At 40.2% G+C, this 25,626-nt stretch overlaps 1 protein-coding gene and 1 non-coding gene across 2 annotated transcripts in view; both read left to right on the top strand.

Moving 5' to 3' along the window:
• The window catches only part of LOC126342597 (uncharacterized), a 746,980-nt gene that overhangs the window by 647,795 nt on the left and 73,559 nt on the right, over positions 1–25,626 (top strand). The window lies entirely within an intron of this gene.
• Trnas-uga (transfer RNA serine (anticodon UGA)) lies at positions 17,198–17,272 on the top strand. The gene has a single exon. It is a non-coding gene; the product is annotated as a tRNA-Ser (tRNA).

Consider the following 25,626-nt stretch of genomic DNA (forward strand, 5'->3'; position numbering starts at 1 on the left):
GTTATCCGTCGTTCCTTTGCAGCTACCGCCTTTGTGCCACTGTTTTTCTTTCCAGATTCTGTAACTGCCATTTTTAAGGATTTAAATTCCTCTTCAACTGTACTGACTACTGATTTATTCTTTGTTGCTGTATTTTTAGCCTTAGAGAACTTCAAGTGCTTCCCTTCATTCCTTAGTACCTCCCCATCCCAATAATTTGCCCATTGATTCTTCCTGTTTTATGTCTTAAAATTCAGCCTGCTCTTCATCACATCTAAATGGCGATATGAGTCTGCGTACGCCTTACAATCCAGTATCTGAAATTAGAATCTCTGTCTGACGATGATGTAATCTAACTGGAATCTTCCCAAATCGCCAGCCGGTGTGGCCGTGCGGCTCTAGGCGCATCAGTCTGGAACCGCGTGACCGCTACGGTCGCAGGTTCGAATCCTGCCTCCAGCATGGATGTGTGTGATGTCGTCAGGTTAGTTAGCTTTAAGTAGTTGTAAGTCATAGGTGACTGATGACCATAGATGTTAAGTCCCACAGTGCTCGGAGCCATTTGAATCATTTGAAACTTCCCAAATCACCCGGCCTTTTTTCAAGTATACCTCCACCTGTAGTGATTCTTCAACAGGGTGTTCCATATTCGTAGCTGAAGTTCAACACAGAATTCAATGAGTCTTTCTCCTCTTTCATTCCTTTTCCCAAGGCCATGTTCTCACAGTAAACTTCAGCCTACTCGTCATCATCACTACATTGTTACCTGCATCTGTATCTGCTCCTGGGAACGTCTTACAGTCCAGTACCTGGCTTCGAAATATGTGTGTGACCATGGTGCAAACTAACTGAAATCTTACCAGCTCACCTGGCCGTTTCCTAGTATATCTCCTCCTCTAGTGATTCTTAAACGGAGTATTCGATATTACTAGCTGCAGTTCATTACAGAACTCAATTAGTCTTTCTCCCATCTTGTTCCTTGTCCCAAACCCATATTATCCTGTAGCTGTTTCTTCTACTCCTTCCCCTTTAACTCAATTCCAGTCCACCATGGCTATTAGATTTTCATTTCACTTTATGTACTGTATTACTGTCTCTTCATCTTCGTCTTGCGACGTCCGCATGTGTAGCTAAACTATCATTGCCGGTGTTCGTTTGCTGTCGATTCTGATAAGAAGAACACTAACAGTGAACTGTTCACAGTAACATACTCCTTGCCCTACCTTACTATTCATAAAGAATGCGACTCCTGTTATACCATCTTGTGCTGCTGTTAATATTACTCTACATTCATCTGACCAGAAATCCTTGCCATCTTTCCATTTTACATCAATGACTCCCACTATATACAGATTAAGTCTATGCGTTTGCCTTTTCAGATTTTCTAGCTTCCGTACCACGTTCACGCTTCTGACTTTCCACACCCTGACTTCTAGAACTCTGTCTGAAATGCCTGGGCTAGCAGGACAGAGCGGATCAGTTTGTGGAAAGAGGCCAAAATCAGTTCCTGTCAGTTGCACTCAACATACAATCATTATTTATGAACACACAATATCACAACAAAAATGCAAAACACTCAAAACTTAAATGACTTCCTCTAATTTCGGCTGAAGGCCACATTCAAAAACCAAAACACACGGCTTAAGCAAAATTGAAATACAAGGTTCTTCTGGAGGTTTCACCCAAAAATATTTTCTAAATCTTCAACCTAATCTGCTGAAGGCCTTAGCAACTTAATATTAAAGGAACTAGGCAAAAGGTCTTATCTTAAAACATTTCATTCAAACTGGGCTGAAGGCCCCATTCAAAAGCATAATATTCTTTTGCCTTAAGGGCAAGAGAAGAAGATTAACTTAGGAGATATTTAAACTCGGCTGAAGGCCGCTCACCAACAAATAATTTAACAGCTAACGTGCTGAAAGAAGGGTTTTAATTTTAAAGGGTAGAAGGCGGTGTCTTAAAATAGTTTATATAAAATAAAGACTAACAATGTCATGCCTTAAGGGCAAGACAAGGACATTAATTTAAGAGATATTAATACTAAGCTGAAGGCCATATACCAACAAAACATGAGTAACGGCTTAAGGCCTAGAAAGAGTTTCAATCTAAAAGGCAGAAGGCCTTACCTTAAAACCTCTTCAGTAAAATTCGGCTGAAGCCCCATATAAAAATATAACAATCTCATGCCTTAAGGGCAAGACAAGAACATTAATTTAAGAGAGGCTGATACTCAGCTGATAACCACACATCAACCAAATAACTAAAATGCAAACAGGGAAATTACTACATAAGACACAAGGAACGGCGCTCAGAAGTTTGCAAGGGTCGGCCTGGGACTGTAACACTAACGACAGTTTAGGTGAGACAAGCAGCCTGTGCAACGACTTCTAAATCTGAAGGCAATCCAACAGACAGACAGCCGACTGACCAATCAACCAAATCAGTTCCTCTCCACGCAACCAGCAAAACGACCCCAAGTTTTCAGTATCCGACGCGCAGAATATTGGCACCCACAACTACCATCGACACCTGAGCTGTTGAACTACACGCCGCACTGTACAGCAACAACACGATGAGGAAAATACATTGCATAAGGGCAGGTAACGGGAACGTCAACGGCCACAAGGCAGAAGATGCCGCTGGTGAACTTCAATAACAGGGAGTAAATGAAGTTAAATTTCACAGGAAGACGGCTGGAATCTTAGACGACTTATATACACACACGTTGTTGCTCGCAGGAATGTCCCGAAAGCTACAACCATGATCAAACGAAGAAATGTAATCAGCTGAGGCTCGATAGTAAGTTAAGTGAGGGCACTACCTTCGTGTGCAAGATCTGTGGGTGACGAACTTCGTAGCACTCTCCAGCAGCACCTCACCCTCCAAACGCGTGTGCACGCCGCCAGCGGCTGCAGCCCGACTCCGCGTGATGGGGGCCTGCTTGCTGCTCCACGCCAACTGACTGACGGGACTGCTGATCCGTCGCGATTGCAATGCTGGAGCGTCTCCCATCCACTCAGTACCGGACACACGACGACCTGGAAATACCATCGGTCGCTCCAGGTATGGTACTACAATGCGCTTATCGATACGCGCTGCTGCTGCCACTCACGGGCCAGAAATGCAGGGAGTTAGTGGCGCCAGTAAATGGAATAAGAAAACGAGATGGTACTATCATAATAGAAGATGACAAACAAATAATGGGGAACACGAGCTGTGCACGGCTCACTGTCCTTTCTTTTCCATCTTTTTCTCGTGTTCACTTCCCCATTGACAGTTCTCTCTCGGAAATCCGAATGTGAATCTTTTCCATTGGAGAGATCATTACCACACTTTCCAGTTACAGGCCTGTGGAATGTTTAAGGGGGGGCGGGGGGGGGGGGGGGGAGGATGTCAAACGGGTCGACATGTAGCAGGAGAGACACCACAGGAATTTTTAATTTCCACTGTCTATCTTTTTAAAATAAATTCATAATACTTTGTCTGAATGACCAGAAAGGATTCAGGATTTACACTTATAGTGGCAGAAGTTCAAAAATATAAGAAAATAATTTATTTATTTTTTACATTTGTATTTCACCTTTTTTTCACTTACCATTGGCTGCATTTGTTGCTATAGGTACACTTTTCTTCATAACTAAGGGAGATTCTTCTATGAATTTTGCACAGATTATAAACCATACTTACAGATGTATGAAATTATAGAATTTTCCAAATCTATTAAAAACTGTGGTAAAAATTAAGATAATTAACTGTGAAATTTGATTTTTTCCTAACATGAAGCTTAAAATGTAACAGCACATTCATTTTTTCATAAATTCATTAATTTCCAGAGTTTCATACACCTTTAAGTATGGTTTGTATGCTGTGCAAAATTCATCGAAGAATCTCTCTTACTTATGAAGAAACGTGTACCTATAGCAACAATAGAAGTGAAAAAATGATGAACTTTCACATGTAAAAAAAATTATTTTGTTATCGTTTTGAACTTCCACTGCGATGATTGTGAATCCTGAATCCTTCCTGGTCATGCTGACAAAGTTTTATGAATTAATTCCTAAAAGTATAGACAGTGGAAATTAAAATGTCCTGTGGTATCTCTCCTGATCCAAGACGGCAAGTCTGACGTCCTACCACCTTTAATGCCTTTTGTATCCTAATGCCGTTGACCAGTGCTGATTCTTCCACCTTTAGAAGCAGTTTCCCATCCCAGTGGCAAGACAATGCGTAGAACCTATATTCGCGCTTCCGTCATCTTAGAAAAGACCGTTGGCAGAATGAAAGTGACTTCTTATGCCGGATGTCCTCGACAGCCACTGCTAATTATTAATCAAACTGTAAGCGAATGCGGATCTCGAACCCGGGACCGGCGGTTTGATTACTAACCAAAGACCCTACCCTAGACCACATTGCATTACACAGTTTTTGTTCCGAGCATTTCATTCTTGGTGTACCACTCATATTGTTTACACTTGGTTATTTTGCAGATTGTACATTACACGTCTGTCCCTACAGCTTACCACTATTGTCTTTAGAATTTGGAACATCTTGCACTATTTTACATTGTCGAACGACTTTTCCTGGTAGCAAAATCCTGTGAACTTGCTTTTTCTGTTCAATCTTGCTTTCACTATTAACCGCAATGGCAGAACAGCCTGTCTGGTGCCTTAGCCTTTTTTAAAGCCAAACTGATCGTCACCTAACAGATTATTTTTCATTGTTTGGTGTATTATTCTGGTCTACAACTTGGATGTATGAGTTTTTAAGCTCATTGTACGATAATTCGTGCACTTGTCAGTTCTTTTGCTGCATTGTCTACCTTATACAACTCTCGAGCTGCTGATACTTTACAGGGCGGTGCTCTCTTTTTCGGCGATGATTGCAAAATGGGCTGAGCTGCACTCCACTCTGACGTAAGTAAGCACGCTGCAACGGTCACCCATGGAACTTTTGAAGATGTGTCTACGACGTCAGTGACGCCTCCTATTCGTCCTTGTTTCTCAGGGTGAGTATGCTTACTTGTGGTTCGATCTCAAAGTACCAACCTCGCCTTGAGACTTCGTTCCTCGGAGGGCACTACACAAATGTCATTAACGGTTACAATGTCTGTGTTTACACAGTGTCTGTATCTTCACAAAACAATGTCCATCAGACAACATCTAAAATTTTGATATTAATTTTACCGTAAATCTCATTTCTGTTAGGCCTATTACCTTCTCCTTGCATCAGTTCTCCCTCAACTCAAACTCTGCGCTCTTTCAACCGTTCATTCCAGACAACAGTTTCTCTAATTCTTCATTACTCGCACTGCGGATCGGAATGTCAGCACCGAATCGTACTTTAGATATCCTTTCACCCTGAATTACATAGCCTTTTCATCCTACATTTAACTTCCGTCATTACTTCCTCAGTATACCAGCTGAACAATAAGGACTAAAGACTGTATCCCTATTTGGCACACATTCCAATCGAATCTAATCATTCTTAGTTTGTCATACATACTGTAGCATTTTCGTTCTTGTACATATAACACCAGTATTTCGCTATAGTTCATCTCTATTTTATTAAGACTTTTGAACACGTCGCCGCACTTTACATTATCAAACGCTATTTACATGTCGACAAATCCTCTGAACGTCTCTGGAATTGTCTTAATTGAGGCTTCCAGAATCCAGCACGTCAGAATTGCATGAACGGTGCCTGTAAATTTTTGAAAGTCAAATACACCATCATACGACAGATCCTCTGTTTCCATTTCCATTCTTCTCCATATTATTTTCGTTATCAACTTGGATGAATCAGCTGTAAGCTGACTCTATGATGGTCCTTGCACTTATCTACCTTTTCTATCATCAGGAATGTATGGAAATTTTTTTCTTGAAATCCGATGGTAAATATCAAGTAGCACATATTCCATAAATCGTCTTGGGTCGCTTGGTTTCCACCTCCCTCAGGGATTTGAGAAGTTTCGAACGTATGTTGTCGATACCTTCTGCCTTATTTCATGCCAAGTCTTCCACGTACCTGTTTAAGTCTTATCTTCATACAGTATCCGTTATGTCTTCCATATAGACTCCAATTTCTTCTTCTGCAACGTCATTAGTGAAGTTTTTCCCCTAGTAGAGGTCTGTATGCTCTTCCTCTTCGCTCTCTCCTCTGCGTTTAGCAATAAGATCCATAATGCTCTCTTAATATTGACGGCCTTGATTTTAGTAATAGTGACGGTTGTTTCAGTTTTCCAATATGCTTATTCTGTCCTTCAGAGAACCACGTTCCGTTCCGTTTCTATTTCATCCTTACTTCCCTGCTTATCTTACTTAATTCCTAAATAATTTATACTGAAGTTTTCCTGAAATTCCCTGATCATTACAATAATTCATTCTTTCTTCTGGTACTGAACCTCTCTTCGCAATTATTTTCCTTGACGTTTGTAGGTCCCCCTTGTGGGATTGCCATTCTTAGAGATTTCCATTACTCTTCAACTGAACTGCCTAGTGTGATATTCATTATCGCAGCATCTATAGCCTCAGATAAATTCAGACTTCCTCTCTTCATTCCTTAGTACTTCCGTATCACACTTTTTGCGCAGTGATTCTTCCTATTAGTGTTCAATCTTCTTCACTACTAAAATCTGGTCCAGTTCTACATCTGCTCTTGAGTAAGCCCAACGTTTCATATCATATTTTTAAATCTCTATCTGACGACAATATCATACAATTTGTATCTTCCCTTGTATATTTTATCTTCTCCTTCCCAGAAATTAGTTCCACATTCTGTGATTTTTAAACAATGTGCTCGCTATTGCCAGCTGAGATTTATTGCAGAACTCGATTAGACTTTCGCCTCTCTAAATCCTACTGCCAAGCCTATTTTTCTCCAGCAACTCTTCCTTCCGTCCCTTTCCATATTATCACGTTGCAATCTCCCATTAGATTTTCACTTCTCTTTACATACGGTCGTATCCTTGTATACTTTCCGTATCCCTTCATCTTCTGATTGTGACGTTCGATTGTGTATCTGTGCCATTGGTATTGACATTGGTTTGTGGACGATTCTACTGAGCACAACCCTGTCTCAATACCATCAACAATAACTCATTGTTTGCCCGTAATTCCTGTACATAATGAATCTTACTACCGTTATACCTATTTCTTCAGTTTTTAGAATTATGCAATATTCGTCTGAGCAAAAATCGTTGTCTCGATACCATTTCACTTCACAGACATCATCCGCATTTAGGTCGAACTTCTGTATTTTCTTGTTTCCTTACCACGTACAACCACCCTATAAGTATATTCAATGAGTTCTGCTTGTGTTAGATCCATCCCTCGTGCTTATTATTCTTCAGGTTCTTGGTTGTGCCTTTCTTTCTCAGCAGTTGGTACTGGTTCCTTTGTTTCTGAGCTAATTGACGAATTTCTGAATGATTGTGTAGCTGCGAACCAAGGAATCGTACCCGCTGTAAACATAAAGTGATAATCCTATCTTCTACGCATTGCCTTTACTTATTCAATTTTTTGCTCATGGCTACCTGCCTCCTGACAGTCTGCTGCTGGAGATTCAAATGGAGCACTATTCCGGAATTATTTTCCAGTGGAAAAAGACGTCATTACTCTAACGCAGTTTTAGGGTACAATTCTGTTGATATCCGCCGTGTACCTTTGTCTGCCACATTCGATAGTTCAGGTACACAAGCCGACGTCGCAAGCTGAAGATGAAGACATAGAGAAAGTGTGTGAGGATATTAAAAAGGTAATACGGTATGTAAAAGGGGATGAAAATCTAATAGCCATGGAGGATTTGAATGCAGGTGTAGGGAAGGGAGTAGAGGAAAAGGTTTCCAGAGAATATGGCGTAGAACAACGAATGACGGAGGAGCCGGACTAACTGAGTTCTGTACGAAGTTTCAGTGAGTAATAGCGAATACTCTGTTCAAGAATCACAAGAAGAGGAGATACACTTAAAAAAAGGCCGGATTACATCATGGTCAGACAGAGATACCGAAATCAGACATAGGATTTTAAGACGTATCCAGGAGCAGACATAGATTCATATCACAATATGGTAGTAAAGAACAGTACGCTGAAGTTTAAGACGTTAGTTAGGAAGAATCAATACACAAAGAAGTGGGATACTGAAGTACTAAGAATACGGTTGAAATTCTCTAAGGCTATAGGTTTAAGAATAAGAAATAGCTCAGTAGGCAGTACAGTTGAAGAGGAATAGACATCTCTAAAAAATTCCATTACAGAAGTTGGAAAGGAAAACATAGCAACAAAGAGGGTAATGGCGAAGAAACCATGGGTAACAGAAGAAATACTTCAATTGATCTATAAAAATGTAAATGTCGTGTGACTAGGGCCTCGCGTCGGACAGACCGTTCGTTGAGTGCAAGTCTTTCGATTTGACTTGGGCGACTTGCGCGTCGATGGGGATTCTACCTTGCGGAGAAAATCACCGACCCAGCCGGGAATCGAACCAGGGCCCTGAGGATTGACATTCTATCGTGCTGACCACTTTTTTTTTTATCTCGTCATTTTCGTTCGTTTTATCTGCTCGGGGCGGACGTCGAAAAACACCTATTTCAGTTCGTTGTTGATCCATTAACGCAGTTTTTTTTTTTTATTACAGAGGCCAGCTAGCCCTCTGACCAAACACGCTGAGTTACCATGCCGGCGACCACTCAGCTACCGGGGACGGACGATTGATCTATGTAAGGAGGAAGTACAAAAAATTTTAGGGGAACTCATGAATACAGAAATAACAGTTGTTGACGAGTGAATCAAATAGGAAGACCAGGGAAGCTAAGACGAGTAGGCTGCAGGAAAAATGTGAAGGCATCACCGAAACAGAAATGATTGTCGGAACGACAGACTCAGCATACAGGTTAGTCAAACAACCTTCGGTGACATTAAAACCAAGGCTGATAGCATTAAGAGTGCAAAGGAAATTCCACTGCTAAATGTAGAGGAGGGAGCGGATACATGGAAATAAGGCATTGAAAGCCTCTATGTAGGGGAAGATTTGTCTGATTTGGTAGAAGAAAAAAAAGGAAACGAAGTAGAAGAGATACGGGATACATTATAAGAATAAGAATTTGAAAAACGTTTGGAGGACTTAAGATCAAACAAGGCAGAAGGAATAGATAACATTCCATCCAATTTCTAAAATCGTTGGGAGGTGGCAACAAAACGACTACTCACGTTGGTGTGTAGAATGTATCAGTCTGGCGACATACCATCTGTCTTTCGCAAAGGCATCGTCCGCATAATTCGGAAGACGGCAACAGCTGACAAGTGCGAGAATTATCGCACAATCAGTTTAACAGCTCATGTATCCATATTTCTTACAACAATAATATACAACTGAATTTGAAAACAAAATTAAGGATGCGCTAGCTTTAGATCAGTTTGACTTTAGGAAAGGTATAGGCACGAGAGAGACAATTCTGACGTTGCAGTTAATATTGGAAGCAAGACTAAAGAAAAATCAAGACACGTTCATGGTATTTGTCGACCTAGAAAAAGCGTTTGACCATGTAAAATGGTGCAAGATGTTCGAAATTCAGAAAAAAGTGGAGGTAAGTTATAGGAAGAGACGTGTCATATACACTATAATAAGAGTGGACGACAAAGAGCTCGTATTATAAAGGGTATAAGATAAGGATGTAGCCTTTCGCCCCTACTGTTTCATCTGTACTTCTAGGAAGCAACGATGGAAATAAAACAAAGGTTCAGAAGTGGAATTAAAATTCAAAGTTAAAGGATTCCAATGATACGATTAGCTGATGACAATCCTATCCTGAGTGAAAGTGAAGAAGAATTACATGATCTGCTGAACGAAATGAAGGCTCTGTTGAGTACAGAGTGTGGCTTCAGAGCAAATCGAAGAAAGACGAATGTAATGAATAGTTATTATGAGAACAGCGAGAAGATTAACATCAGTGTTGATGTTCACGAAGTGGATGAAGTACAGGAATTCTGCTACCTATGCAGTAAAATATCCAGTGTCGGACGGAGCAAGGAGGACATCATAAGCAGATTAGCAATGGCAAAAAGGGCCTTACTGGCCAAGAGAAGTCTACTAATATCAAATATCGGCCTTAATTTTAGGAAGAAATTTCTGATAATGTACGTTTGGAGTACAGCATTGTATGGTAGTGAAACACGGACTGTGGGAAAACCGGAACAGAAGAGGATCGAAGCATTTTGGATGCGGTGCTGAATGTGAATATTGAAAATTAGGTGGACAGATAAGGTAAGGAATGAGGAGGTTCTGCGCAGATTCGGAGAGGAAAGGCATATGTGGAGAACACTGATAAGGAGAAGGGACAGGATGATATGACATCTGTTAAGACATAAGGGAATGACTTCCATGGTACTAGAGGGAGCTGTAGAGGACAAAAACTGTAGAGGAAGACAGAGATTTGAATAAATCCAGCAAATAACTGAGGACGTATGTTGCAAGTGCTAGTCTGACATGAAGAGGTTTGCACAGGAGAGGAATTCGTGTTGGGCCCCATCAAAGTAGTCAGAAGACTGACCATCAAAAGAAAAAGAATGTCGTTAAGCACGGCTTATGCTTCCGCCTTTTAGGAGCAGTTTGTCACTCCAGGGGAAATATGTTTTCATGAAAGTCTGTCAACCCCTCCACCCACTTTGATAAGACCATTGGCTCCTTGTACGTGAATACTCCAGCCACCACTGCTGCAATTTTTATTCAACACTAAGCTTGGATCGAACTAGAGTCACAGGATACTTTCATTATGACGATTTTTAATCAAAAATGCTACTCTTTGACCACAGGTTCACTAGCCATGATATTATGAACATGAGTTACACATATGTTTGCCACATCTTATCTGTAAATCTGACGAGACATTAGCACTGAGCAGTATAAGTGTTGGAATATGCTGACGTAGACTCCGTAGCAATTAATACACACTATGTCTCCCAATTTTCGTTACTTCTGTATACGGTAAACGTATTTTATTCTAGTAAATTCCTAACACCGCTGTATTCCTTATCTGTAATCCTACTCATCGAGAACATGATAGAGGAATATTATAACCATGCCATCTGCATGCATACCTATCACTTTCAAGGCGTTCCTTCACAACTCTTTTTGTATTTTGAGTCAATCTCTGCGAAGTCTGTCTGTGACGATTTCTGAGGGACATTTGAACTTGAAAAATAAGGAGTTTGGTTATGCCTTACGTATTGTTACCAATCACGATATGATAAGCTTTGTGAGGTTTGAAATCATGAGTATGTTGGTGTATTGTAGAAATCTTCCGTCCACAAGAAGACGCAGGCCCTTCTGTCAAATCCTGTTTAACAAATGGTGACGTTACCCACAACGCTGTTGCGGAGATTAATGCTCCGTATGATTATACCTTGTTTCATTTCGTGGCGTTAAAATGCCACTGGAACTCTGTGATCATATGGCCCGTTCGGGTTAATTGAATATATGTCTATTTATTTTCAACTTAAAGAAAATTTTTCACTATGAGCTAGGTGGTCACTGAAGCCAAAATCGAGAATCAGTTTAGAATGCCTGAAAAATACAGTAAAACCTGCTCAGATCGGCACGTGTATAATTTGGAAATTTGCCCAAACCGTACAAGCATTTCAGTCCCGACGCATTCAGTGCACTTTTCTTTGCTGGTTTTTGTATCAAGCAAAACACGCTTAAAGCGGAAACGGAAAGCAGATCTTAGAACATACTTAATAATTCATACTATAGTGCGTAAAATACAATACTACAATTATTCATGACTGTACAAGGGCAGTTATGCGAGTTTAAATTCAAAATATTTCACATTTCCGGATTTTTATATCATTAAAAATTTCCAATTTTCCAAATTATATATATATATATATATTCGACGGGCGTTTCATAGGACATGGAGGACGCATAAATTGGCTAGCCCGTTCTCCTGATCTTACAACCCTGGACTTCTTTCTGTGGGGTACGTTAAAGGAGAATGTGTACCGTGATGTGAATACAACCCCACAGGATATGAAACAACGTATTGTGGCAGCCTGCGGCGACATTATATCAGATGTACTGCGGCGTGTACGACATTCATTACGCCAGAGATTGCAATTGTGCGCAGCACATGATGGCCACCACATTGAACATCTATTGGCCTGACATGTCGGGACACAAGCTATTCCACTTCGTAATTGAAAACGGAAACCACGTGTATACGTGTTCCTCACCCCTCATGGTAATTTACGTGTGCGTCAGTGAAAAAGACCAATAAAAAGGTGTTAGCACGTGGACGGAATGTGCTATTCCAGTCTCCTCTGTACCTAAGGTCCATCACCGTTCTCTTTGGATCCCTTCGTATTTCGGTGCTCTCCGATACACACAATCGAACACCGGAGGAGTGGTACTCAAGCGTCAACTTTAGGTTACAATATCTCCGGATGTAATTAACATTTTACAATCCAACAAACGGCACTGAATCCGTATTTGTTTATATGTTCAGATGTGCTAACAAAACTAACGGGGTTCTATTTTAAAAAACGTAGGTTTATGTTAAAAAACATACTTCCGTGCATTTTTTATGATTTGTATTAACCAATTACACTAGCCCCTCTCCTCACGTTCGGTCTGTGGAATTGATTCGTCAGTATTTGATGTGGTTTACGAAATATATCCAGCGGTAACGTTAGGTGACTCACCCTGTATATATATACATTACTTCAGGATCTAATAAAATCGGTAACTTTTTATATAGAAGGCTGAGTTACAAAGGTCATGTCCAGAAGAGGATGAGCACCAGGTTCAGGAACTTGAAACAAAGTTTGAGAGACAAGAAGTTTTCAGATGGTTAAACCATAAGAGGCAGACCGGCAGACAAAATGATAGATGAACTACAGCAGTATTATGGGATGGCCACTAGAAACAATTTTGAGAATTTGTAGAAAATCAAATAGGCAGTATGGGCTACCTTCTTCCACAGACTGTCAACTGACGAAAAATCAGTACACCACATTTGCTCTCGTGGACCTGATTCGTAGTGCAATTAGCGCAATGCCCAGTACGTAAACATTTCATATAGCTTTAAACATTCCATCCCAGCAGCAGTCATGGATATCAGAAAACCTATTTCCAACTATGGAAACACTTCTAGGGTTAAAGTGCTAGAGCATACGGGAATTAATCCTGCAGCAAACTGCATCAGAGAACTTGAACAGATGGACAACGTTCGCATTGATAATGTATAGTATGCAACACATTTGGTCACTAAGGAGTCCAGAAAGAAGAAGAAAAAGATCAAGAGGATGATGTACAGTACGGTGTAGGGTGCTTCTGAGTGAATAAAAATAAAAAATTACGTATATATTAAACGAGTTACAGTTTTTTGATTCTTTAGAAGCCGTTACTGAAAATTTACATTTTCTGTTGTATTTTTCCATAAATCAGAAACCGCTTCGAGTAGAATTTTCAAATATGCAAAGAGTAATAATATACTTATCCTGAGTCTACTGAAGTAAAAGAAGAACGTAATGTTTTGTATAATTCAAATTATCTAGAATAACGTGCAGAGGAAGAACACAAAATTTTAACCATGTAATTAAAAAATAGTATTTTCGAAAGTAGTGCCTGAATTACACTTATTGTAGTTCAGTAGACTCAGTAATATACAGTTTAATGTCCTGCACACGTTTCATGTCAATAGCTACAGTGGTTCCTGAAATACAGGGAAGCGAAGTCACTAAGTGTAACATTGTCGGGATAGAGGGTTCCAACTCCCCTTCAGCGGCGCAAAACCAGTAAACGAGGCCCTTCGCACCACGGCGCTACTGGAACAGACCTAAAACCGCGCCTCTCTGTGCAACAGAGAGTTAAGTTACGCTCAGTGTTGGTACAGTAGATCAAAGGAAACGGTTCTTTCGTCAGCGCTCTGTTTCTCGGCTTTCTCGTTTTCCTCATTATTGACGCACGCTAGCGCATACGAAAACACTGTTGCGCATCTACCAACCCTTTGCCCCAATGTGCGCAGTGAAAGAGGTGGATATTGTTCCGTTAAACAATGGTTTTTATCCAGAAAGACCATTATTTTCCGCCAGTTTCATTTGACTAGTAACAAATGGTTCAAATAGGCTCTGAGCACTATGGGACTTAACATCTTAGGTTATCAATCCCCTAGAACTTAGAACTACTTAAACCTAACTAAACTAAGGAAATGACACGACACCCAGCCATCACGAGGCAGAGAAAATCCCTGGCCCCGCCGGGAATCAAACCCGGGAACCCGGGCGTGGGAAGCGAGAACGCTACCGCACGACCACGGTCTGCGGACGACTAGTAACAGTTTAACAGATACAGTAACATGATGTCGCAGAAACGGTATGTGTCGTTAACACTTACCGAAAAGATGAATTTAACCCAGGTGAACGACAAGGACAAACTCTCTGTGTGCGAAATTACGTCGCGTTTCAAATGCGTTAAAAAACAAATTTATGAGACTTAAAGAGTCAAGAATAAGGTGGATGAAAGGGAACGGACAGACGAAAAGACAGGCGAAGATGGCCGGAAATGAAGAAACTTACGAAATAGTGTGGAAATGGTTCGTAAGTGTAAGGGCAAAAATCGTATCTTTATCTGGACCCATGTTGCCGAGTGAGCTTGGAATAACGGGAGTTTAAGGCATCCAAAGGTTCGCTGGAGAACTTCTAAGCTATGCACAACATCGTGCGGAATGAAGTGTCTGAGGAAGGTAAGGATGTGCAGGAAAGTGTAGTGACATAATGGGAGACAATACTGTCCAACTTAATTGTGAACTATGATCCGAAATACGTGTTCAGTGCCGATGAAACGGGACTGTTTTATCGCGTGCTGCCTTATAATTGCTAGCAATTCGATGTCGAAAGTGAACCGGCTGAAAAATATTCAAGGGAAGACTCACTGTTCTGCTGTGTGGAAACACGTTAGGTGCAGTGCCACTGGTGATTCGAGAGGCTGCAAAACAGCGTTGTTTCAAAAACATACACGTCAGTAAACTTCCAGTCACATGGCGAAGCAATAAAAATGCGTGGATTGTGAGTTGTCTTATGGAAGAATGGCTGGGCTCTTTCAATGCCAAAACGTACAAAAGAAGTTGCCAGGTTCTTCTTTTCCTAGACAATGCTACCTGCCACGCGAAAGTAACGTTATCACACGTAGAAATGGTTTGCTTTCCTTAAGGTTCCAGCCTGCCTCGCAAACCCATGGACCAGAGGGCATTTTATACATTGAAGTGTCATTAAATGGGATTCTGATGCAATCTCCTTATCTTAGCGTTCTAGAAGCCGAAAGTGCGCTTCTTCTTGCACAGTCCTTTTCCGTCCTGGATGCAGTAATTTGGATTGGGTTGGTTGTAAAGGAAATAAAACCAGAAACAGTCACCAAATGCTCAAACAATGTCGGGGTTATGGGTCAAGAACAAGACGCTTCTGTGGCCTTTGGAGTTGAAGAAAATGCAGCAGCAATTGCTGAATTAATGTAAATGCGAAACATTTCATGTAGTGCAGATGACTACATTCGAAGTGATGGCATTCTGTCAGCTCACTCCAGTTTCACTTCAGAAACAGATTTAATAGAAATTCGCTACACAGAGGATAATGAAGAGGAAACAAAGTAAGAAGAAGATAGGCAAAATGATGTCCCTAGAAAAATTAATACACCTGAAGAAGCCATTGCATGTATTGACGATATTATGCAATCTGCAGCACACACAAATTCTCGCAACATGTTGGAACTACTGTATGGTGCAAAAAATTGCCTAGAGTAAACAGTTTTGAACAGGAAATTAAAACATGTTTCCCTCCTTGATATGTGGTGAAAAAAGTGAAATGTAACGCAAATAAACATGTACATATTTATGTACATATAATAATAACCGATTTTTAAGTTCGAGTGAAAGTATAGAAATGCGGTGTTATTTATTAATTATTGTAATAGTCCCGTATTCTCTTCTACAATATGCAGCAAATGAACATCTACTGGCCTGGAGTGAAGGTACATAAATATAGTATATGCATAACTAAATATTTTCACTGTACTTTTGTGCATGATACTTGAAAATTTTACTTATTTCAATTACTTTTGTGTAATCCGGAAATTTGTCCAATTAGGAAATGTATTTTAGCCCCAGGTGATTGCGTTTTGAACAAGTTATACTGTATCCGACACTGAACTACCGAGTCGCTTTTGAAGAAGGTAGACGAGAAGCAGTGAAACCGCGAACGTCAGAGACACTTCTGTGTGAGAGTAACGAGGAAGTTATACGGAAGAAGTTTGTGCCGCCTATGTAGCTCCATTGTTTTCAAGTACCGATAACGGGCCGCGCCTTAAATCTAGCCAATGGCTCTGGAGAAGGCGGCGTTCTGCCGTTCGCCCACCTGGAACAGAGGAACAGCACGGCCGAGTGCGACATCAATCCGCTTTAGCGCCCTGAGCTACTACGAGCCATTTGTTCTCCAACGACCGCCCACAAAAACGGTGCCCTCCTGTAGTAAGGCTGCCTTAGGTCTACAGGGAAAACATCTGCTGCGCCGTACAATTCTTAAAGCTTCTTTAAGAGCTAAGCGTGTTTACTATCGGCTACAGATTTCGCTCGAAGTATGTGTTTCATTGTAGGCTCACTCTTAAGGTTCACAACAATGACTCTCCAAATGTTCTTGCAGAAATAGCTGAAGGTTTATTTTTAGTGATAGAACATACTTTTAAGCACTTCTCTTTGTTGATCGAGAGACCTTGAAGCATCATGGAAAAGATTAAACCCATAAGATCAATGGAAAGCATTTCCTGTGGTTAAATGAAACCCTCCAAATGAAGTGACATTTATTTGAAAATCTGTGGGCTCTGTCAGTTATATCGCAGCCTCAAAACAATCTTTGCGAAGCCAAAACCTTTTCCAACACCACTGTCACTGCACTTCTTGATGTATATAGGAGCAACGCCATTGAAATTAGTGCATCAAATAGAGTTATTATTTTTGTTGATTTCGCTGATATTGTATTGTTCATTATTCTATTGTAATGTTTTTTTGTTTATAATCCTAGTCTTCCTTTGGTCTTTATGTGCTAAGTCAAGCACATGATTTTACAAACAGATGTATAGTTATTTTGTTTGCCGCGGAATGAAACAAACAGAGCCGACAATTGCGTTGGGAAGACGAGGTACTGGCAGAAGTAAAGCTGTGAAGAGGGGCCGTGATTCGTGCTTGGGTGGCTCAATTGGTAGAGCACTTGCCCGTGAAAGGCAAAGGTCCCGAGTTCGAGTCTCGGTCCGGCAAACAGTTTTAATCTGCCAGGAAGTTTCATATATAGTAGCTTAGGACGACGGACAACAAACGCTATCCTTACTCTATTGTGTAGAAGTTGGAAACGAAACATAATAAAATGAAAAGAATAACGATTGCAGAGGTTGTGAATTCGTTTAGAAAAACTGGGGCAACATGAGAACCGTCCAGTAAAGTAATACAAAGTAAGGAATTAATAAGAATAACAATTGTGAAATATTTAACATTGTTTACGTTGAGTTGACTTGTGTATCTATCATCGGAAGTTATCTTCTAGATAAACGGAAGTTCATTGCGTTATGACAAGACTATGGTAACTGAATTTTTATGATTGACAAGGAAACCCTATTTTAATGTGTGACACATAAATACCAGACCCATGAGTGTATCATTTTGGTAGGTTTTGAATGTTGTGGCTCTGAATGAATGTGTCTGCGTATTCCGATACTAAATAGTATGCAAGGATGTAGCATTTAATCGCGTGCAGATGAAAGGACTAGCATAGTTTAGGAAAAATACTGACGAAAACGTAAAATAAATCGAAAAACAGACGACTTGAAAGATAAGTATATAAATAAAATAAAAAAGAAAGCTACTCGAATCTTTTGTAGAAGTTCTGAACTAAGCATTCAATTGCCTTAGTGATAACGTAGTGTATCGTTTACGATACAGATTTTAAATCGAAATGAGAGGCGTTGGAATTCTTGTTCGGCACTCTAGAATTAGTTTTTCGGAGTTCCAGAAAATTGGTTGAAGTCAGGACAGTTCTTCTATAAATGTTTATTTCTCTACCCATGCCTTTTGTATAGGAATTTCCACTCCATCTCTGATCCTATTACTTCCATTTGAAGTTTAATGTGCCCTCTTTCCGTGCCTCTGTTTTAGACTTTGCTCACTGTGTCGCCAAACACTTATTTATGGCTAGAAATAATTTCCCTGATTGCAGGCAGAATCGATGTTCCACATGGTGCATCCAAACACATTTCGGAAGTTGACAGTCAGGGAATCAGTGTTTATTTGGGGCACAGTTTTCTTTCATGGATCATACACGATGTGCTTGTGCCTCGAAGCCTATTTCCAGTCTTTATATTTGATATCGTTTGCGTGTCAGGTTCGCAAGTTTGTAGGCCGCTGTGATGCCTGCGTATGTATAGAGTCAAATTTCCCATTGTTGTTGGCAACAATAATGCAAGTAGGAAGTGAAATACGGTGACAATATCCAGTTCACACCTCTACAACAACACGATGGTATTACAAAGTTATCGTTCCCATCTGAATGATTGTTTACTATCAGCATTTTCCATCCGAACTCTCTCGACAAACAATTACATCCAACTGCCCCTCAAATCCACTTCAGCGATATGAGAAACAGATGTGAAAACCAGTGCTCAACAGAAATATCCAAATTGATATGAAATATCATTATAATTTTCTCTGCGGATAATAGAAATCGTACGGGTAGCGATCACAAATGATACAGATGGATGGTCTAGCACGATGGTGTTGTGTCCACCTCGTGATCCCAGGGAAGTGGAGACACGGGTGGGCGAATCCCAGCCCAGAGAACCAATTATTCCATGCAAACACAGCACCTATGGTCAATATAGAAGTTACCTCAGTCGCAGATCGTCATTAAAAACGCGTCCTGCACTTCATCTACATTCTCTGACTATAGTCATATTATTTTATTGAGTTTTTCACAGATTTCAGTTACTGTAAAATTCCTACCAGCAGAATGGTTTCACCACACACACAGACATCAGATATCGCTTTACATGAAACTAAAAGTCATTGATGACCCTTGAGACTATTATTTTGTGTATCACTGAGCAATACATGTTATTTATCCCGCAGTGCGGCTAATATGGTTCCTTAATGAAAGAATGTAAACCTTGCAGTGGTAACATTGGATAAAACCTTTTCGGGATTGCAGCCACTAGCTTTCGACCAAATAAAGCCTGGCGATTGTAGAGAGGAATTACTCAAAGTGTTTCAAATGGCTCTGAGCACTATGGGACTCAACTGCTGAGGTCATCAGTTCCCTAGAACTTAGAACTACTTAAACCTAACTAACCTAAGGACATCACACACATCCTTGCCCGAGCAGGATTTGAACCTGCGAGCGTAGCGGTCATGCGGTTCCAGACTGTAGCGTCTAGAACCGCTCGGCCACTCTGGCCGGCAGAGGAACTACTGCTGATGGGCTGTACTCTACCAGCTGTGACGTCACTGTTACCAAGTGTATGGCCTTATGAGGATAGGTATGCTTGCTTCCGCTTCGTAATAACTCATCCCACACGCGCTGACCTGAAAGCCACCGTTGCCAAAGTGGTGTCTGTCAGCTGTTTTTTTTTTTTTTTTTTTTTTCAATGACTTGTACAATTAACTTGTGCTAGAAGCTGTTGGTGCTATCCATGACCTAGGTTTTGTTAAAACGTTTACATTCAGCACTGCAGTTACACTATCTAATTCAGTTGTCACTTTATACCTTACAACAAGTATATTTTGTTAATTTACTTATGTCACGACCTTTGTCTTTACAAGAGAACCTAGGATAGTTTACAGTTCTACTACTTCATTAAAAACAATGACTTGATTTATATTGTGAAAGTAGTTTTAAGAATGTTAGACATTTATTACCCTTAATCTACGTCAGTGTGATTTCAATCTGATACTCTAAGTCAATGTTTACGCCATGTAACTATTCTCCATTTAATCTAGCGCGTAGTTAATTGTATACAATTGGAAAAGAATTTAGTTTCAGTGAAGTACAATATCAATGACAATAATATATCTTCTTTCTTTTACTTAGCTTCATGAAAGTGGTAAATATGCTATTTTTGTTATAACAGACTTGTTTCTGATCACTGATTAATTAATTCCGGTTTACAAAATGCCGTTGTGATTTAAAACCATTCGACTGTTTGAGAAATTATCCTGTCTTTCTGTGCGATATGAAAGCATAGAACAATATACGTAAAGAATGTAAAGTTCTGGCCGTTTCTCAGAATAAATGCATTTCTCGTTGTGCCCTTTAAAGCCAATAATCACTGATTTACGACCAGTAATTGGCGAATAAAGTTTTGCTACCTTATCGCGTTCGAGGAGTAGTATATCAGCGGCACTCACTGAGTTATAATTGAAATTTCTAACTTCAGGTCAATGAATACTTATTTATCCTTACTCATTACTAAAGTAGACTACGGAGATGAAACTGATATAGTTCTAGCCTAACAGCGCCTGAAGTAAGACCATTCAGATTAGTGTTAGTACGCAGATCACTTTTTGATAACTAGAGGTATATTATACATAGATAAAAGTTGCACAACGTTGTTGGAACGTTGTTTTATATATTATAGCGGAGTATTTCTGTTAAGTTCCTTGCAGCCTGATTACAGAGAATTAAATTTTATTGCAATACACGAAACTTGTTTTGATTGTAAATACACATAAAATGTCGTCGATGAATATTTGGACATTATTCTGATTCCTATGGAAATTTGGATGTGGACATCATTCTGATTCAAAGTAAATCAGAGTCCGTAAATTCTGATACCGAATATATCAGAATCCATAAACCTTGTATTTTGAAAAGAAGTCTTTTGTAAACCGTCTTTGATCGTTTCTCGCTGTGAGCCATGCCGAATATTAAAAAATCTAATTGACAATGAGGTAGAATTTAAAGAAACGCTGATTACTTCTCAGAGATACGCAGAAAGCACAGTGAACACAAAGGGAAACCTTGAGAGAGAGAGAGATGGTTCAAATGGCTCTGAGCGCTATGGGACTCAACATCTGAGGTCATCAGTCCCCTAGAACTTAGAACTACTTAAACCTAACTTACCTAAGGACATCACACACATCCATGCCCGAGGCAGGATTCGAACCTGCGACCGTAGCAGTAGCGCGGTTCCGGACTGAAGCGCCTAGAACCGCTCGGCCACCGCGGCCGGCGAGAGAGAGGGAGAGAGAGAGTGAGTGAGAGAGAGAGGAGCGTTATTCCCACAAGACATTGTTAAAACTTGCCTCAGGTTTTCTCTGAATAGTCCTATGAATAGGAAAAATCGGCGCACATGCTAGGGCTGTCAAATTGTGATAAATTCTTGATAAAAGAATGTTTCTTGGCATGTATAAATCATACGATGTTCAAAATGGTTCAAATGGCTCTGAGCACTATGGGACTGAATTTCTGAGGTCATCAGTCCCCTAGAACGTAGAACTACTTAAACTTAACAAACCTCGGGACATCACACACATCCATGCCCGACGCAGGCGAACCTGCGACCGCAGCGGTCTCGCGGTTCTAGACTGGAGCGCCTAGAACCGCTCGGCCACTCCGGCAGGCATATACGATGTTCCCATGAGAGATAATTCTGTGCGTCGCCCACATTATCCGTTCCGACTTTCAGTTATTCGAGAAACTGTACTAATTTAATAATCTTTTGCCTGACTCTTTTGTCTGCCCAGTAGCATCTCTGTACGTATCATTTAGAGGGGACGCAGCGTACGGTGATCGTATGTCCTCGTAGCATGTCTCTGATTATTTCTTGACTTTGGGGCAGCTGAGAAGTTCCAACAACAGATTGTCATTGCCTGCTAAAACTGAAGTTATGCACAATAAGGGCCGTTCAGTCAGAATGCTAAAGTTTGAAGTCGATTCGAGTAGCATCTTTTTCAGCTAATAGATGAGTACAGACGATTTTTACAGAACTGCACTTCCGAATTTGAGTCGTATACTGCCTCAGGCTTACAAAGAGGGCACATACATTTCCAATAAATACTCAACCAACCAATTGTTAACTGAGTTTTTCTTGTTTCATGAGTTTAGTGATACTTCAGTTTACGTTCGTTAAGCATTAGATATTTGCAGTGTGGTCTCCAAATGAAAGTTACAGGCATATCCTCTAGAATACGTATCTTAGCTAATAGTTTCTTTCGGAAACGCTGTGCAGTAGTTTCAATATTTCTTTAATTGAATTTTTACTTTACATTACACAGTCAGCTCATCTATATACGTAAATAATGGAAATATTCGCCTACTCGAAGTCATTAATCTCCGAAAGTTTTTGATGCACTTCTCTGAAATTTTGACACAATGTTGCATTCGAATACGCGTCTGATTTTACTAGGTTTGGTTAACAAGTGGTGGAAACGGTGCCATAACGTGAAGGATGTGTGTTCAGTGGCATACGCGCTGACTGTTGATGATAGCATTTCAAGTAATGTAGTGAGCGGCGACAGTAGTGTTTGAGTCAATTGCAGTGTAAACCGTCTGATATTGCGGGACGATAGTTCAAGTGCCGTAACAGTGTTTTTGGGGAAACACGCAAAACCTACATGGATCACCGAATGAGCTGGAGCAGTGGTTAGCACACTGGGCTCGTTTTCCGGAGCATAACGGTTTAGACGCGCTTCCGTCTATCCTGATTTAGGTTTCCTGTGATTTCCCTAAATCGCTTCAGTCAAATGCCGATATGGTTCCTTATGATGTATGCATATTTAACACAGAAAGCGAAAAAGTTGAGACCAAAAATCTAAAAATCTCGAAAAGATCTTCATCGGTTTTCTTTTAATTTTTACTTGCCGCTTTAATAAACACTCAAACGCACACAGGCTATATATTCTACATTTGGCCGAGCGGTTCTAGGCGCTTTAATCCGGAACAGCGCTGCTGCTACTGTCGCAGGTTCGAATCCTCCCTCGGGCATGGATGTGTGTGATGTCCTTATGTTAGTTAGGTTTAAGCAGTTCTAAGTCTAGGAGACTGATGACCTCAGATGTTAAGTCTCATAGTGCTTAGAGCCATTTGAACCATTTATTCTACATTATATAACACGTAATACGGACATTTTATTAGCAAAAACCTCGAGATATGCTTGACCAATTTAATTCAAAGTTTTACATGACGCTCATAAACATTGTTTTGCACAAGGACAAATTATTAGCAAAAACCTCGAGAATTTCTTGACCAATTTACTTCAAAGCTCTGCATGACATTCATAATACTTTTTTTTAAATAACAGTGTAATGGATTCTGCAAAAAAAAACTACTGCGAGAAAGAAAACGTCGTGCTTTGCTATGAAGTGAAAATGTGTGTTTTTGTTTTCTTCCTCTCGGTCAGTTTAACTAAGACAGTAAGACACCCACGTTCACTTCCGAATACCGAAACATGGTACTTACGTCCATATTGTACCTTAGATATACTTTTTTAATATCACGATATGTCCGTTAGACAAAGTTTGTAAGAAGAACAATGTGCTGTTTTATTTTCTTCATCACAATTTTTTTCCGAGGAAACAGTAGGGTTGTATTTAGAGCTTTGACGATATTATAATACTAATACGCAATCTGAGTTTGCAACACCAATAAACAAGGCCCAAAACGAGGGAGGGGGAGGAATAGGTGAAGAAAGGGTATACGTAGAGGGATGTAGGAGATGGACAGAGAGAGTGGGTTTAACCATAGATTGAGCAGCTTTTGGAACAACATTAGAGATCTGGACGAGTAGAGCATGCCAGGTACATTAGGATCCCATAGCCGAACAAAAAGGAACATTGTTGTCAAGAGTATTGCTATATTCACTGTCTAATTGTTCATTAATGAAAGGAGTTTTTAATGGTTTTGATCAGCCATGTTAAAACCATGTAGAATCTTCTCTGTGTATGGTCGCTGTGAAATAAAGAAGCCAGATTCTTGTAGCTCTATTTGCATACCTGAAAACGAGTCTATGGATCCCACTGTTATTTTGAACTAAGATTTTAACACATCTAAAAATGAATTCCCCGCACTTTCAGTTGTTCCTTCGATAAGTCCATCATTGACATAAATAGCAATCAGCAACTTTTCTGTTTTGCTTTGTCGAATGTAAATGCAAGGTTCTGCTGTCGGACTAATGAAGACGGTTCTTGTCATGAATGAATGAAACTTATTATTTCAGTATCGAGGTGATCGCTTATGTCCATACAATGATTTCTTGAGACGGCAAACGCGACCTCACCCGTCATCGAAAGCTTCTGGCTGAGGCATGTATACTTCTGTACCGAAGTTACCATGTAAAAATGCAGTTCTAATGTCGACCTGACCAAGTTTAAAATTTTCTTCTGCTGCAATCGCTATTACAGCACAAATAGTGTCATAACGAGCAACTGGACTAAACGTTTCATCATAATCAAGTCCGGCACGTTGAAACGAACCACGCACGACCTAGCAAGCACGGCATCTATCAATCGATCCATCATATTTATATTTCATACGGAGTACCTATCGATTATCGAAAAACGTTTTCTTTCAGTCATTCTACCAAGTCTCAGGTATCATTTTCTTGAAATGACTTCAGGTCTTCTTTCATAGAATTAAACCATTCATTGGAATTACTACTTTCCATAGCTTTGTTGAAATTCGTTGGTGCAGGCTCTGCATCGATTGCTTTTCGCAGACAAAGTAATATATTTGCTGCTTGAGAGTCATCACGCTGCTAACCTAATTCGTAGTCACTATATTTTAATGGGGGACGTATTTCACAAACTGTACGTCGGTTTGGTAATTCATTCGAATGGTCAAGGTCACTAGTTTCAATCTGATCAACAGAAGACTCACTTTTCTCTCCTGTTTCGTCAGGTACGGAATTAAATTCCAATTCAACCGAATTTCTAGTAGTACATAGCTTTTCTGGTTGAAATTCAACACTGCGTGATTTCACCGCGCGATGTTTTGATGGACCCCACACTTTGTAACCATCTTCGTCATTCACGTAGCTATTGTCAGCGAACTTAGATCGAAATTTCTTTGACAATAGTTAAAACTGTCAAACACTTTGCCAGTGCACAATTCGAAAGGTGTTTTACCTTCAACACTTGACTTCCCAGTACGACTGTGTAGAAAACCGATGTGTCACTTGCATTAGCCCAAAATGATTTAGGTTACTTTCTAGACGTTACAATTTTCGAGTTGATTCAACTATATGTGAATTTGCTTGTTCAGCAACACGATTTTGCTCAGCACTGTCTGGACTCGTAAGGCGAAACTCAGTACTCTCGAAGCACAGCAGTTAGCATGTTACAAAAAATGGCTCTGAGCACTATGCGACTTAACTTCTGAGGTCGCCTAGAACTTAGAACTAATTAATCGTAACTAACCTAAGGACATCACACACATCCATGCCCGAGGCAGGATTCCAACCTGCGACCGTAGCGTAGCATGTTACAATTAAACTCTCTTCCATCGTCATACCGAAACACTTTTACCTCATGACCAACAGCATCACACTCCTTCAAAAAGGTTTCAAATTGCTAGCCATTTCAGATTTATTCCTCATGGAATATACCCTAATGAAACGAGAATACTCATC

This window comes from Schistocerca gregaria, chromosome 1 (assembly GCF_023897955.1).
Source record: "Schistocerca gregaria isolate iqSchGreg1 chromosome 1, iqSchGreg1.2, whole genome shotgun sequence".
Classification (NCBI taxonomy): Eukaryota; Metazoa; Arthropoda; class Insecta; order Orthoptera; family Acrididae; genus Schistocerca; species Schistocerca gregaria.